At 41.1% G+C, this 15906-nt stretch overlaps 1 protein-coding gene across 4 annotated transcripts in view; it reads right to left on the bottom strand.

Annotated features, from left to right (window-relative positions):
* sytl5 (synaptotagmin-like 5) overlaps positions 1-15381 on the bottom strand; it is a 36743-nt gene extending 21362 nt beyond the window's left edge. For 3 of the 4 annotated variants that reach the window (XM_034134428.1, XM_034134429.1, XM_034134425.1), the window contains exon 1: positions 15287-15381. The gene's annotated coding sequence lies outside the window, so the exon portion shown is untranslated. Of the gene's footprint in view, positions 1-15033; positions 15130-15286 lie in introns of all 4 variants that reach the window. The other variant, XM_034134426.1, reaches the window with a different exon arrangement.
* Between the last annotated feature and the right edge of the window lie 525 nt (positions 15382-15906).

Raw genomic sequence — 15906 nt, forward strand, 5'->3', positions numbered from 1 at the left:
GAATGCTACACATGAACACACACTGACACAGAGTCAATTATCAATCTAGCTGCAGTGCCTGATCCAGTGCACTGCAGTGAATAACCTGATTGGCACAAAAATGGCTTTCCGTGCTGTCTATAAAAATCGACCATGAAGATCGGAAAGTAATAAACATGGGGTTATATGAGCCACTGAGGGACACAATTCTGCAAGAGCTTGTGCTGATGAAGTCAGGAAATAAAAATTGAATGGAGTGGAGGGATATGCATAAGCCCACACCAGCCTCCTTCAGTCCGTATTCATTACTGTCCCTTTCATCCTCGTCCTCTCTTCTCTCGCCTCTTCCCCTCGCTTTACATGAATTAGCACTAACGAACCGGCAGACTTCATCTCAGCTTCATTTGCAACCAAAGGCACACCATGACATCAGTGATTATGGCATATTAAACTCAACTGCAGCTGCATTGTAGCCAATGACAAAATGTTGCTTCACCTTTTGCTTAAGATGGGGATTTAATAGAAGAAATACAAATGATATAAAGATGCAGCTCTGTCAGGCTGCATTGGGCCAGAGCAATGCTGAATGCTAATGTCAGCATGATAAAACAATCACAATGACAATGCTTATATGCTGAGGTTCCCTATCATCTTATTTCACTGTTTTAGCATGCTCGAATTTGCATTTAGCTTTCACATTTGCAATTAGCCCTTAACATAACATGCAGCTGAGGCTGAAAGGGTGACTCATTTAGTAGGTACTTTTTGACTTGATGTTGGCACTGGATGGATCTATGAATAACGTTTCACTCGTAACCACAAATGTCAAACTTATGGTGGAAGGAGAATAAATCCCTCTAAAAAAAATGCAGTGCCAATTAATTCTGTACATCTTGAGATATTATAACTAGGACAGCAGTGATGGAGGACTGACCTTAGAGCCTGGGAAGCTAAAATACCCACCTTTGGTGTAATGAGTAGCTTTCTTATATTCTGTCTTTCTGACCTGCAATGTTTATCGTTTGACATAATGATACTGTGACTTTCTGGACTGCCAGTTGTCCTCAGAAAAACACTCTGTACCACAAATATAACACAATATCACCTCAAAGATCAAAAGTCAGTACACGACACAAATGTTTTAAGATTTATTCAAATCAAATGTAAATATGCACTTAATTATAATGTCAGGTGAAACTTTTTTAAGAAAGCTATTGAAGATATTTGTAAATCAATTATTTAGTTGGCCCTTATTCATATAACTAAAAAAAGATCTTATTTTAAGGTATAACATTAAAAACATTACGCATAATAATAAGCATATATTTGAATCAACAACAAAAATGAAATGATAACCTTCCTGAGGCTAGGAAGTGTATTACACTGCATTGGTTTTAATTGCAGGTTTAATAAACTGGAAAGTAGTTGAGTATGTAAAGCAGAAAGCTAAAACCACACAGAAGATCCTGGCAGCCAAGCAACTGTGCCACCTGATACTGCTGTGCTGACGTACGGCTGACTTGGTCAACAACATCTATAAAGCGAAACTAATATTTATCGGAGCATCTCTCATACAACAGTCATGCTGAGAGAGCACAACAGTATCTCAGAGTTGGTATTGTGCTGCAGTAGGCGTGTGTCCCTCTCAGTCCTCCCTGAGCACACACTGCACACATTCCCGCTCTCTCTGCCCTGAGCAAACACCAGGCGGTTCAACTCTGGCTTCTGTGCAGAGGAAACACACTCACACTTCAGCTCTGCACTAATACTGAGCCCAGAGGAAAGCACAGTGACTCATTTTGCTTTCTTAACAGTCAGGGAAGGGTTCTCTCTTCTCCAGAACATCTTTCAAACCTGTAATGGATCGTTTGTCACTGAGTCAGTTCTCCTCCCAGGACATTTGGCCAGAGCCACATGTGGTGTGCTCGGTGTTTCGTAACTCTGGCATTTTACCACCAGTCGGTCTGGTGTTTCCTGCAGGTGGTCGGGCTTACAGACAGCAGAATCAATCTGCCAATTAAAGACCACAGGTGTGCTGGGAGAAGCGGAGCTCCACTTGGCAGTGAAGCGAAGTAGACATGGATGAGAAATGTACTTGGGATAATCCATTAATTACTGAATGTTCATTGGGACAACAAAGGATCAGAAACACTTTCAGAAACCAAGGTCACACGATGGCTGCACTTCACAAAAGCTTCTGTCCTTCAGTTCACTAATCTCAGCTAGAAGGAAAACCTTCAAATGTAAAGAGCTTCAAGAGGAAAACACTGGAAGATGACTCATTTCACTTTATTATGTTCTGGCATTGCAACACTGTGCTTCATACACCCGGTTATGTTTGGCTTGGGATGATGCACTCTGCAAATAGCAGCCCAGCATGACACAACAGTTCAATGAGGCTTTCAAATTATTATTATTTGTATTATTATCATGAAGTGCAGCACTTTTGAATCTCAACATGATTTTGAAACATTTCTCCCTCTAGCAATCAGCACTCCTGTGATTCAAACAACCAACATCTGTCTCTCCAGCTGTTTGTTATCTTGTTTTGTATTGAAATTGTAATATAATACATGTAAAAGCGGTGACGGTAAGCCCTCTTAAAGCTGGTGTGGCTGCTAACTGGAACTCTGGTTTAACTGGAAGTCTTTGGGATTGTGATTTGGTTATTTGGGCATTAAGTTCCACATAACTCAATATTATTTCCAATATACGCCCTCATCCCACTATGTCATTAGGTTAAGAAACAAACAGGAACAGCGTGAATATCCTTTCCCCTGTGTGGGTTTTCTCTGGCTTTCTAGCACAGTCCAGAGACATGCAGGTTCAATTAATTGTAGCGGTGGAAGGAAAATCAATAAATGTATTGTGTCGCAATATTAACTTTTGTGCTACTCTATTGATTAATTCTCAAAAGGAATCTATACATTCTTTATTTATAGTAGTAACAATGTATAGGGGAACTCTGCCTTGAAATATTTTATTCACTTTGTTTACTCGAAGACTCCTGCCAGCTCTTTAATTTTATGTTTTTATGGATGTACATTGGTACATGTTCATTTCTTTGAGTGCAGTGCATGTGTAATAGTGCTGTGCAGGGACTGTGATACATGCAGATCAAACTGTTCTGATATCGAATAGTTATCTTTCTATATTTTGTTCCTCTAATGCATTGGTGTGTTTTTGATACTCAAATAATTGTGAGTATTACAGTATTCAACAAAGTACAGGATCATAACCCTGGCATCTGATATATATATATGTATAATTTTGCCAGATTTGCAAGCAATTATAATTGCAAGTGGCAAATTAACTATAGTTAAATTGTCCATAGTTGTGAATGTTAATAGTTATCTATGTTTCAGCTCTGTAATTGACTGGCGACCTATCCAGGATGTACACGCCTCCCGCCCCCCCCCCAACTTTTAAAGGTTGGGTGGATGTACCAGATGGATGGATGGATGGATGGATGGATGGATGGATGGATGGATGGATGGATGGATGGACGGATGGATGGATGGATGGATGGATGGATGGACGGAGCCCTAGATACAACTGTGCATTTCCCCCTGACTTATCTCTCAACACCCTGCACACTCCTCAGCTCATATTTCTCCTTCTTGTTCACTCTTCACTCCTGGACTTAAATTTGTCATTGCGGCAGAAAGGCAGCAACAACTCACCGGTATACCACACAACTTTCTCTCTGTGGAAATGCAGTTACTATACTCAATCTTCCTGTGAAAGAGTGGAAGTGGGATGAATGAGGTCGAGAGAAACGATATGGTGTGTGGTGTATTTCTGTAGAAATGTGGGTCACCCACATGCCTTTTAATATGGAAAATTCACCAGCCTCAACTTTAGCTCTAGCCTTGTTATTTCAGCGAGGGGCAGCGGATATGTTTTTAGCCTGGAAGTGAATAAATCATAGGGTAGCTCTTTCACCTTATATCAGCACATTCTTTATCTCCTGGGAGGCTGAGGCTTTTCCAGATACGTTTTCTACCATGTTCTCTTCCACACAATGTTGACAAAGGCAGCAACAGTGTGAAGAGCGGCAAGTCGAGATTATTAATAAATTATACAAATTGCAGTTCTATGTAACAGACAGTAAGACAAATTAAACTTAGATGGTTTTCTTAAGCAGGAACTACAGTCCTTAATGCACCATGCATCTCCTCCTTTGTTCTAATTTATAACCCCTGAATCCCCCGAGGTAATTTACAGGATGCTGTACATTTTGCTTGTGAATCATTGATGTGAGGCGGCAGCAGACAGGGATGATGAGTGGCAGAGAGTGTCTCTGGTGACCATTAAACAGCAGGTCACCTCAGCTCTGCCAGACCTCCTCCTGCGGCTGCAGCCAGCCAACACAGCCTCTTATATGATCCATACATTCAGAAATGCATTAAGTGTAGAAAACATGAATGATTCATCAACAAAAGGTCCATAATGACATATCTCACAGCAGGTTACACTGGTGGCACCATGGTAAACGCAATAGAATACAACCTATACTGATGTTGTGTGTCAAGAAGGGGCTGATTTCGGGACTCTAATCAGCCCAATATCCATGCATATGCCTCATTCAAGCCATGTGGGAGTTACCATAATTACCACTTGTATAATTTACTCGCATACGCATCGCATCAACATTCATATCGTGATAACATCCTCCTGAAAGATATGGAAGAGCTGGATGCAAAGAGGATGTCATTCAAGTTAATTAAAGGGTAAGTCTGGTGGTGTTTTTCATATATATAATATTTTCAATGTTCCTATTGTTCACAACTCCCATTAAAAGACCAAAACCCAAAATGAATTGATGCCGCAAACTAGTGATGTCTGTGAAGCTTATTTCTCTGATTGCTCCATTGTCTTCCAAAAACCATTAAAAAAAACATATGCGGCAGTTAATACCCAATAGCCACATGTCTATTCATCTGCATATTTAAAAAGAGTCCCTGATACCAAACTAAAGTGCAGAGCAGCTTTAGTTGGAATTATTTAGTATAATTTACTGAGCCATTAACCAAAAATTAGCTATAGATTCTTGAAGAGTGTTAAGAGAGTGCATTGGGGAGAGCTGACTAACACATTTTGATCTTTTAATGGGATGTATTGATACAGCCTTTCACATTTGATCCTACTTTAAAATAAAACAATATATATTTGTAGCTTTAATATGTTATTGATTGATTTAAGTGATAACATCAGTTGCTTTGGGTTGCATTCCTACCCATTTCCTGCTAGTGATCTGATTGGAAATATTTTCTTTAATATCTTTCCTTTTCATGTAAACATAAAACCGTCCATTCATGAAAAAGCAGGAAAAGAAGGAAGAATCCCACAAGACAGCAGATAAACTGGACTTTGAAGCCAGGCAGGTGCTAAATGGCTTTACTCCAGGGGGAAACATCACGACAATGACAGATATAGCGATGATCAAAGCCTAGCAAAGCTCAGCAGACATCAAATTCAATAGCTTTCTTTAAGTAAGAGGAAGAGATGAAGCACGACACTCTCAAGATGGATTTCTTCACATAAAAGGCCAACAGTCTAAGTAAGAGCTTTATTATAAAACTGTAAGCAAGCTGCTTTGTGTCTTTTACAACAGAGTGCTGTGCAAATTCTAACAAAGAATGATGATGTTGTGCTTAGGAAAGGTTTCCAGCACACACAGCGTATCTCCATTTAAAGGCATTGAAGCAAATAGGACCTATCCTGTTCAACCGTGTATCTGCCTGCATGTAATCCTCTTCCTGAGATCGGATGTGAGAGCAGTGTTCACAGCGAGGTATAATCAATGGGCGGACATGGTCTTCACAGGGAGCTGGAGAGGAGATCTGGCACGATGGAGGAGACAGGAGAGGTTTCCAGAAAGAGACACTGGGATGGAGGAGGCAACGAGTTCAATGATACATGACGTGTTTGTCTGAGCTGAAAGTATCCCTGCCTGTGTCTACTTTTCACTGAAGTGGTGACCTGTCTGTGTCCATCACACACACACACACACACACACACACACACACACACACACACACACACACACACACACACACACACACACACACACACACACACACACACACACACACACACACACACACACACACACACACACACACACACACACACACACACACACACACACACACACACACACACACACACACACACACACACACACACACACACACACACACACACACCACACACACACACACACACACACACACACACACACACACACACACACACACACACACACACACACACACACACACAACCTCAGGGCAGATAGCATATCCGCACCACTGCAGTGCACTAATAACCTCCCTGCCTGCCGACCTGTCAGACTGTCCGCGTCACTGCCAATCAGGCGAGGAGCTGTCTGCAAACACTCCTCTTTATCCTCCGGACTCTCCGCATGTCAATAACTCTTCTGAAACACAGCCACCATCATTGAAATGGTGTCAATCAGAATCCAATTTGAAACCTTAATTACTTGGCTTGTTCAAAAGGTAATGAGGTGACTTTGGACAGCGATGTGAATAACTCTCCTGCGTCAAGCCGGAGACTTTGCATAACGGTGACTAGCATTCTGTCCTCGCCAGATTTGGCCTTTTGTCTGTGATTATGAGTCTACAGGGAGGGTGGAGATGTGAGGCTGCAGCTGAGAGACAGATCCACGGGAACAGAAGCCAATCCTTTGATCTAATCTCTAGACTGGCTGTCTAGAGATATTTCATGCTTGGACTGGAGAGGAGTGTTATAGCACAAGAGAGAAGGTTGACTTTGTAAAGGTTTGCTTAAAACCAACTAGTTTACGTGTCTGTAGAGATGTGGCTGTCATTTACTTGTATTGCTCAAATGGGATTAACATCACACACTTTCTGAGAGTCTCTCCTGCAAGGCATTCATGGTGTTGCACTTGTTTTTAGACACAAATCATTTGTTTAGAGAATGGAAAAAAGAGAGCTTCAGTTCAAATCCTGCTTAGGGTCTCACATCCACACCTTTGATTTCAGGAAGTTACAAAACATTTGAATATACTTAATGTGAATATGCTTCAACTAAAGTGCGTTCGGTGGATAAATAATGTCTTGAACTCTCTTACCAACAAAACTTTCCGCATTTGGAATTTCTAAAACAACAATTTGAAATCCTCAATGCTCGGCACTAATCGGCTGGCAGGTGTAGAAAGAAAGGGGAACCGTGTGGAAAAATGTATGAATCAAATCTTGAAAACACACGTTGCTGTAATGTTGCCATTCAGCAATGGGGGAAAGCTATTCCTCTGAACCACTACTAATATTTAAAATGCTGCCCTTACAGCCATGGAGCATGTCAGAGCCACCGTAAGATAACAGCTCTCTCAGGAGCCGTCACCAGTAATGACTTATTAAGCCTGCAGGCCTCCACAGTTCCCCGCAGCGTTCAATGGAGCAGAAAATAGGAAAAACAAACCAACAGAGTTAGTGCCTCTAAAAACCTTAGCTTTCCTGTCAGCTGTCCTCTCTTATACGACCCAGCACTCCTTCCGCTTTTTGTTCCTTTCACCTTCACTGAACTCAGCCTTATCTGTATGCTGCTTCATTGATGGGTTGTTTGTGTCGTTTCACCCACTAATTAAGAGGAAAGGGCAGCGTGGGCTCAGGAAAAGGCTGCCACTCCTCCTAACAGCCCAGCAGAGAGAGAGCACGGATCTAAAGACGGAAAATGGATGATTTGTTTGTGGGTGTGACTGACGGAATAAAAGACTAACAGGAAGGGGAAAGCAGATTTGGGGAGATGGAGCAGGAAAGTCAAATCAGGTGTTCAGTGATGACTTCCATGCAAGTTAAGTCTTCTGAAAGCGTTGTTTTTCAGTCACTGCACAGCTTTTAACAACCTCATGTGAGAAATGCAAAGAAGAAAGACGGTTCTCCTGTGCATAGAGCAGATGAAACACAGCAGTAGTACTGTGGGCACTGTTGCGTTAAAATGATATTTTCTGGGAAATTGCTTTATTATTTAATGATGTGTTATGAAATGCACTCGTGTTAAAAATAACCTGTTACATTAAAATTGCATACAAATAATCCTACCCCATTTCCTAAGCTTTGAAGTCTAAAGCCGGTGGAGCCTGACAGACAAAGAGTCTTGATTAAAAGTAACATTTTCATAATTTCAGCCTTTATTTTTTCATATAATGCAAATAATTTAGAGACAAACAAGCATACCCGAAATAAATGTTGCACAACTCAAAATCTGTCTGTCGATGGGGAATAATTTGGAGTAAAATGTGGGTTTGTTCCTCACAAGGCATGATAATCTACAGCCAAGTTGCAAATTAGTCATGGTGGGGTTTTGAGCTAAATGCTAACGTCAGCAACAATGCCAAAGCTAAAATGCTGATGTAAGCAGGTATATTTCTGTTTACCATTGTAATCATCTTCGTTCCCGGATGAGTCCTTACATGTGCTAATTAGCAGCCAAAGCTGATGGGAATGCTGTTGGTCTTGCAGGTATTTAGTCACAAAGCCAAGTATAGGACGGTTTCTCATTCCATTTAATTTCATGGTCGGATAATCTGGGGAAATGCCCTGCGGCTCCAGATGAGCTGTACAACTGTGTTAAATGGATTAAGTGAAAATGTGTTTGTTAATATTCATAAAAGCAACATTGTAAACTGAAATATTTTGGAAATCCTTTCAACATACCACATAATCTACTTCAACTCCTCCTCTTCTATGTCCCTTCTACACGCAGTTACCTCAATGCATCTTAAATAAATCATCAAGTTTCTTAATGTGATTAATTATATTCAGGAGAGATGCAGTCTGTGTGACGCAAGCTTCTCCCTAAATATTCAACATAACCAACTCTTCCAATGTCTGCAGAAGATCAGTGATACAAGATCATTCATTTGCCAGAAACAACAGACATTTCAAGCCAGTTTGCCTTCTACACCACAGATCTGGCACGGTTTGGGCTTATGATGAAAACTGTGAGACGGTTCAAGTGAAGGCAGTCTGGAAGCTGGAAAAACATGCACAGTGGAGAGTATCTGAAATCTCAGCAAAAAAGATGTGGAAACAGTTCGCTGTCAGCGATCATCAACAGATCAAACTAAGATATCAAAATGAAGTATTCTTTGTGATCTTTTATTTATGACGTGCATCTTTCAAACCTTCTGTTTTTCAGTGCGTTATGTGTTGCCCACGACAAGCTCTTAAAGAACAAGACAGGAGAAGTTTTTAAATGGAGGCTTGATCTGATTAACCCAATTTCAGTTGTGGCCTCTGTATCTTCTGCACAGAGAGAAACAGAGAGTGTGTGTATGTGTGTGTATGTGTATGTGTATGTGTATGTGTATGTGTATGTGTGTGTGTGTGTGTGTGTGTGTGTGTGTGTGTGTGTGTGTGTGTGTGTGTGTGTGTGTGTGTGTGTGTGCACGCGTGTGTGTACAGAGAATGTTCTACCATTGATCAGAGTATAAACTGAACTGCATGTGGACGCTAATGGATTTAGATTTTCTTTGAAGATTAGCCTGTCATTTCAGTTTGATCACACTGTATGTGGGTTCATCAGTGTAGCCCTGGAACACAGGAGACAGATGCACAATGAAATTCAGTGTTTAGAGGACAGATAAGTGTCTGGGCGGGCCTCCAGAATGGATCAATGAATAAAGATCCTGAAGAAAAGACAAGCAGCTGTTTTCAGCAGGTGGACTCTCAAGTCAAAAGGCATTTAGAAAGATACACTTCAGAAGAGTCATTTTGCTGAGGATCATGTCTGGTGAGTGAATTTAAGATGGCATCGACTCAAACACGGACCTCAAGAAACTAAAACAATAAAACAAGTACATTTCTGACAGCAAGCTCTCAGCGACCCACGCACTTAAAGACAATCCTGGTTATGAGCCAAAACAACTGCATTTATAAAATAAACCTTTTGACAAAAGGTCAACCTGACGTTTACTGAAATCTATAGCGCACCTAGCGGCTGCAGAGGTACTTCAGCAACTTTCCAATTAGCTGCTTGAGTTGTGAAATGTTTCATAATGATCATCAATAAGCAATAATTAAGGAAAATGTTCAGGTCTGCCAAAAATGGTGGGTAATCTATTCATAGACACTCATCCTGTGTGCAAATTATTAACGATAGTAAGTATTGTCAGAAACCGTTAGTTACAGTTTGAAACCTATTTTATAAAGGTTTATTATTAGAAAGTAACACTGCCTTTATAACCTTCATCAGCTGCACTGAATGTGATGAGTACTGAGTCCAATAACAATAACAAGTTCCAAACATCAACTCAATCACATAACGTCACATTACATTTGATTTAAATGACCCTTTTATCCAAAACAACTTACCACAAGTGCAATAAACTCTAAAGATAGCAAGAACCTGCATATCCACTCAGAAAATATAACAACCAATCACAGGTGATCCGATTCCTCTTGTGCTCTTAATATGTGCAGACATTGTGTCTCAGTGTTAAGAACCAACACAATAAATACGGACATTTCAATGTGGACTTTGCCCTTTACAGCAAATATAGGCGAGGTGGACAGGAAATACCACTGAAACTTGTGCTCAAGATTATGTGATTAAAATTAGTCACTGAGAACTACAGGTTAATCTTGACACTAGTCCCCACACATAATAACGTCATCAAGTACGTGACCTTCTTCCTTGAATAGATACATGCACTCAACACAATGTTGTCTTATGACTTTAAAGAAGATAACCATGGAGTTCATGCTCACAGGTTTCACCTTCATGCACTTTACCTTGTATTAGCTTTGCATTAGCTTTGCAATTACTGTAGTTTATTGTATACCCATACATTGTATTCTCACAATATTCTCATATAGCAATATCGTGGTTTATGATCCTCATGTGTGAATGACTTAAATTGACTGACAGAATAATAATCAATAAGATTCATTGTTAGTAGTTTTTCAAGCATATTATCAGAAAAGCGGTTTTGCTCTTATTAAATAGAATATATTTGGGTTTCGGACTGACTAAACAAGACTTTTAAAAACATCACCTTGGACTTTTAGAAACTGGGATAGACCTTTTCCCCTATTTTCTGATAGTTTATAGACCGAACAATGAATTGATAACATACAAAAATAATCAGCAGATTATTTCATAAAGAAAACAATCAGGAATTGCAGCTCAAGCCTTGTTCATCATTTCCTAGTCCGTTATTAGAATATAGATATTATAATACAATATCATAAAATGTGCTTTGTGCTATAAAGAACATGTTAACATTTCTAATAGTTTTAATAGAATATATAATTATTAAGAATAATCACTATAGTTTTCTACTGCATGTCCCAGTTTCAACCGTATGTCATGGTGCTCTCAGAAAAACATAAACAAACCAAATTATTTGGGCAAAATTGTAGTCCCAATGACAGTCATTATTGTCCATTTTATATCCACTGAATAATTTCACAGTGCAAATGTTTTCGGTCAACACGTATAATATACGTCAATACGTATACTGAGGCTGTGACTCCCTGTCATGTCATTACAGCCATCCTTAATCTGTTCAAATGTATTGATTTAACACGTTGATGTGCATGACTTGCTAACAATGAATCTAATTAATGGCAGTGTTTGATGTACGCTCTGATGTGTTGACTTTTCCATACAGCACACCATGGTCAACATGCTGGTGCTGGGAAACTATAAAATAATGAAGTCATTTTAAAAAACAGAATTGGTTTTGAGCATGTGTGCATCCACATATTTTTCTGATTTGCAGGCTGAAGTGTCCCATCATCCCATTACAGCCCAGCATCCCCCTCAGGGGCGCAGGTCAACATCACAGAGTGCCCACAGTGTGTGTGTGGCATGTGTCAACACATCAGAGGTTTGGGGAGGGAGACACAGAGGCATCACTGCCGGACCAGCAATCTCTCACAGACCTGAGTCATTCCTCTCAGCACTGCCTCCAAATTACATTTCTTCTTTTTTAAGTGTTTTCTTCCCTCCCACATCTTCAGTGTATGTGCGTCGACGGGCTTCCACTGATTGCCTTGCTGAGGCCCTGATTGAACAAGGAGGCGATTGCATCTCATGGGGCTATAGGCTGCATACCAAACGGGGTGCACCAGAGCCGCATCAGTGAGTGGGCGGGAGGGAAACCCTGCGCATCACGGCATTATGAGATCAGACGTTATTGTATGCAGCAGAGAAGCTCTGTGGCAGCAGCTCAGGTCCTCAGCTGAGATAATCCTGATATAATCATGCAGATTATAGTCGGTTTAATTAGATCATATTAAATGATGGCTCATGTTTTAAAGGCAGAATATTATGTGAATTTTCCTCACACTTGTCCTGTTTATTGTTGGTGATAATACAAGGGAGTGGACAGGATTTATGTGAGAGACAGAGTCTAAATCCCACGACCATTATGTGTCATTTGAACATCATTGTTCACTTGTTTGTAGGGACTCAATGTTTTTTCTATAGTCATGTTGAGATGGTAGACTAACCCTTGATTTGTGAACATTTTCGAAGAACCCTCGCGAGACTGGGTGCCCAAAACACCTGTCCTCACCACTTGAGTTAAATGCTCAATCTGAACCATATTGTGATAGTTCCGTAAATTGAGGGTTTCAATTCAAAATCTGAGACAGGAATTTATCTATTTTCTTTCCCTTCTTTAGTTACCGCTTGCCAATGGAATAATCAACTGATTAATGAAGATTTTGGTTTATTGTTCCGTTCAAGTTAAAAGCATTAGTAAAATCTTAGGTTTGAGCTTTTTTTCCAGTTAAAGCTCATCTAGCTTCCAGTTGATATAAGGCTATTGTTGTAGTTAGCTATTTCTCTCTGTCAAAGTCTATGTGATGTAATTATTGCTAATGGAACACGCTGCAGGCTATGATAATTATGCCTTAATGTCAAAAGTATTATTCCAGGCTGAACTCCAAATAAACTAAATATGTAATCACAGTGTTTTGGTTTTGCAGGTCAGAATACATCAGTCTTACACAGCCTTTCACAGCACTGCCTGAGATAATGATGTGGGAATGTATATGCACACACACACACACACACACACACACACACACACACACACACACACACACACACACACACACACACACACACACACACACACACACACACACACACACACACACACACACACACACACACACACACACACACACACACACACACACATCACACACACACACACACACACACACACACACACACATACACACACACACACACACACACACACACACACACACACACACACACACACACACACACACACACACACACACACACACACACACACACCCACACACACACACACACACCACACACACACACACACACACACACATGCTTGCCAGATCGTGGCGACGCAGACATAATCCCGTGTGACTGCACAGCCCAGGGCTTCTTTCTGCTCAGCTGGATGAGCTCTATATAGCTGCCTGCGTGGTGAAGTCAGGGAATCCCTTCCTTCCCAGGCTTCTCTCCTTCTTTATTCACCCATGAGCCCCCCCCCCCCCCCCCCCCCCCCCCTTCAGCTGCCTTGTGTGCGTGAGCTGCATTAAAGCGTGTTCATCACTAGGAAGCCATTCTCCCCATGACAATGATAAAACAGCATCAGCAGAACTGCATCTACTGCTCACAGGAGCCAAATTAACCAATGTAACACAATGAAAAATGATAGTATGGCAGAAGGTATTACGCAGCAAAGGCTTGCTGTCTGAAGAGTAGAAAAACAGCAATGCAAAATGTGTCAGGGAACTTTACACCATCAACCTTCAACAGGCTGCTTATTTTAAAATGGCATCCACTTACAGTGCTTCATAATGGACCTAATGATAATGAATGAACTCATGGGCGTTATTGAAATTCATTAGCACAACTGCTTTGTTTTAATGTATAGCTTTTCCAGTCTTAAAGACACAGACCTAGTGGATAATTTCAAAACACGGCTACACAAAGCCTGTGGCTACTTCCTCAGTGTAACAGGCCACTTTGGCCAGCAGCCAGTCTGACAGTTCTGAAAGCCAGATTCATAAGATCAATTGATCAATTAAACTAGCAAATAATAATGAAACACTTAACAACAGTAAATAAGACTAACACATAATGCTAAATTAGTACTCTACAGCCCATGTTTAATAAAAAAACAGAATTTAGAGTGGAAACAGACAACCTTTCAACATTTGAAAGCAATCAGATGACATTTTAGTTTTGGACTGTTGGACAACAAATGCCTGTTTAGTCTTGTGAAATCAAAAACCTTATCAGAGTGTTCAATAATCAGTAAAAATTATGTTCTTACTTGGTTGAAGAATAAATGTAGTCCGCCCTAAACCCTAATGTAATTCATCCTCCATACATCATGTATTCCAGCCTCAAACCAGGACTTCTGGCTCCTGATGAGACTTCAAATCCTGCGGCTGACAACATATTACCATCTTCAAAAGAGGCTTCACATTTCTTTTATCAACTGGATCTCACATCTTATGGCAGCATCAAACACAAGCGCAACACCAACTAATCTGAGGCACAAAAAAACACACCACTGAATTGTAATGAGGTCAGCATGTTGCTTCATCAGAGAGTACCTGACACTTCTTCTGCTGCACCCCAAGAACATTGAGCAAGACATCCAGCCCTGCAGACATTTAGCAGCATCTCTCTGTGTGTCTGTCACCCCTTTATAGTTTTCCCTGAAAATCCCTGGGATATCCTGGTGACTCGAGAAACTAGACAAGGTCATCATTAGCAACTGCCATATTATAGGAACATTAAATTGGTTTTCTCAATTCACTTTGGTTTATAAAAAGCTAGTCTAATCAAATCTAGAAGGGCATCAATTAATTAAACCACTGCCCTCCATACATATCATGACATACATTTCTCAACATCCCCATCCACCAAGTTTATTAATTAATGCAAGATTAATTGTTATAATTTAACTGAGCTGCAGGTTAATCTGCCGTTGAAACCAGCAGAGCCAACAAGAGGCAAGAAAATAAGCTTTTTGCTGCATTGCACCTGCCCAAACGCGTTCAACTTTAGCCGGGGAAGTGGGGCTGTCTGGTCCCGCTGCCGTGTGACTAATCCTCCGAGGTCGTGAGGGTGGAAAGACCACTCCAAACACACACACCAAAAAACAAACAAGGAAAAGACACAACGATCATTAACTGGAGACAAGCCGGTAACGACTGACTGTGCCATATGCCAGATAAACACGGTGGTTTGGTTCCCGGTGCGTGGCCGGTTGACCTGCGGAGCGGCGGTGTCTTACCTGGTGGCCGCGGAGAGAGGCGAGCTTCGGGCGGCAGGGGAGCGCAGGGGACCGGGAGAGTACCGGGATCAGGGGAGCGTATGTCGGTGTGTGCGCCTAGGCACCGTCTGAAGGCAGAGCACCACATCCAGGGTGTTCCCAACAGGAGGGGGCGTGGTGTGTGTGTGTGTGTGTGTGTGTGTGTGTGTGTGTGTGTGTGTGTGTGTGTGTGCGTGTGTGTGTGTGTGTGTGTGTGTGTGTGTGTGTGTAGTGTCACAAAAAGGCTTATTTCTCTTATTCCTAACTATGCGACAGTTTTTTCCTGCACTAACTCAGATTGTTGTTTTCTTTCCCTAATGACCCAATTAATCCGGGTCGTTACTTTATATACTGCAGTGCTGGGCTATACAAAGGTTCAGGGAAACTCCTTCCTGTCACCGGTCGTACATTATGTATTATGGATTCCCCTGCTCAGATCCTCTGGGAGTGTGTTGCTCTCCTGCAGAGTGACAGTTTATTTCATACTGTGTGAAATAAATGGGTTGGTCATGCTCAACTTGACAAGTAGAGCTGTGAAAAGAGATGGTGATATGGGGGAGAAACACAATAAGAGGACCTTATTCCAGATCAATACAGGTTGT

Source organism: Trematomus bernacchii, unplaced genomic scaffold (genome assembly GCF_902827165.1).
Source record: "Trematomus bernacchii unplaced genomic scaffold, fTreBer1.1, whole genome shotgun sequence".
NCBI lineage: Eukaryota > Metazoa > Chordata > Actinopteri > Perciformes > Nototheniidae > Trematomus > Trematomus bernacchii.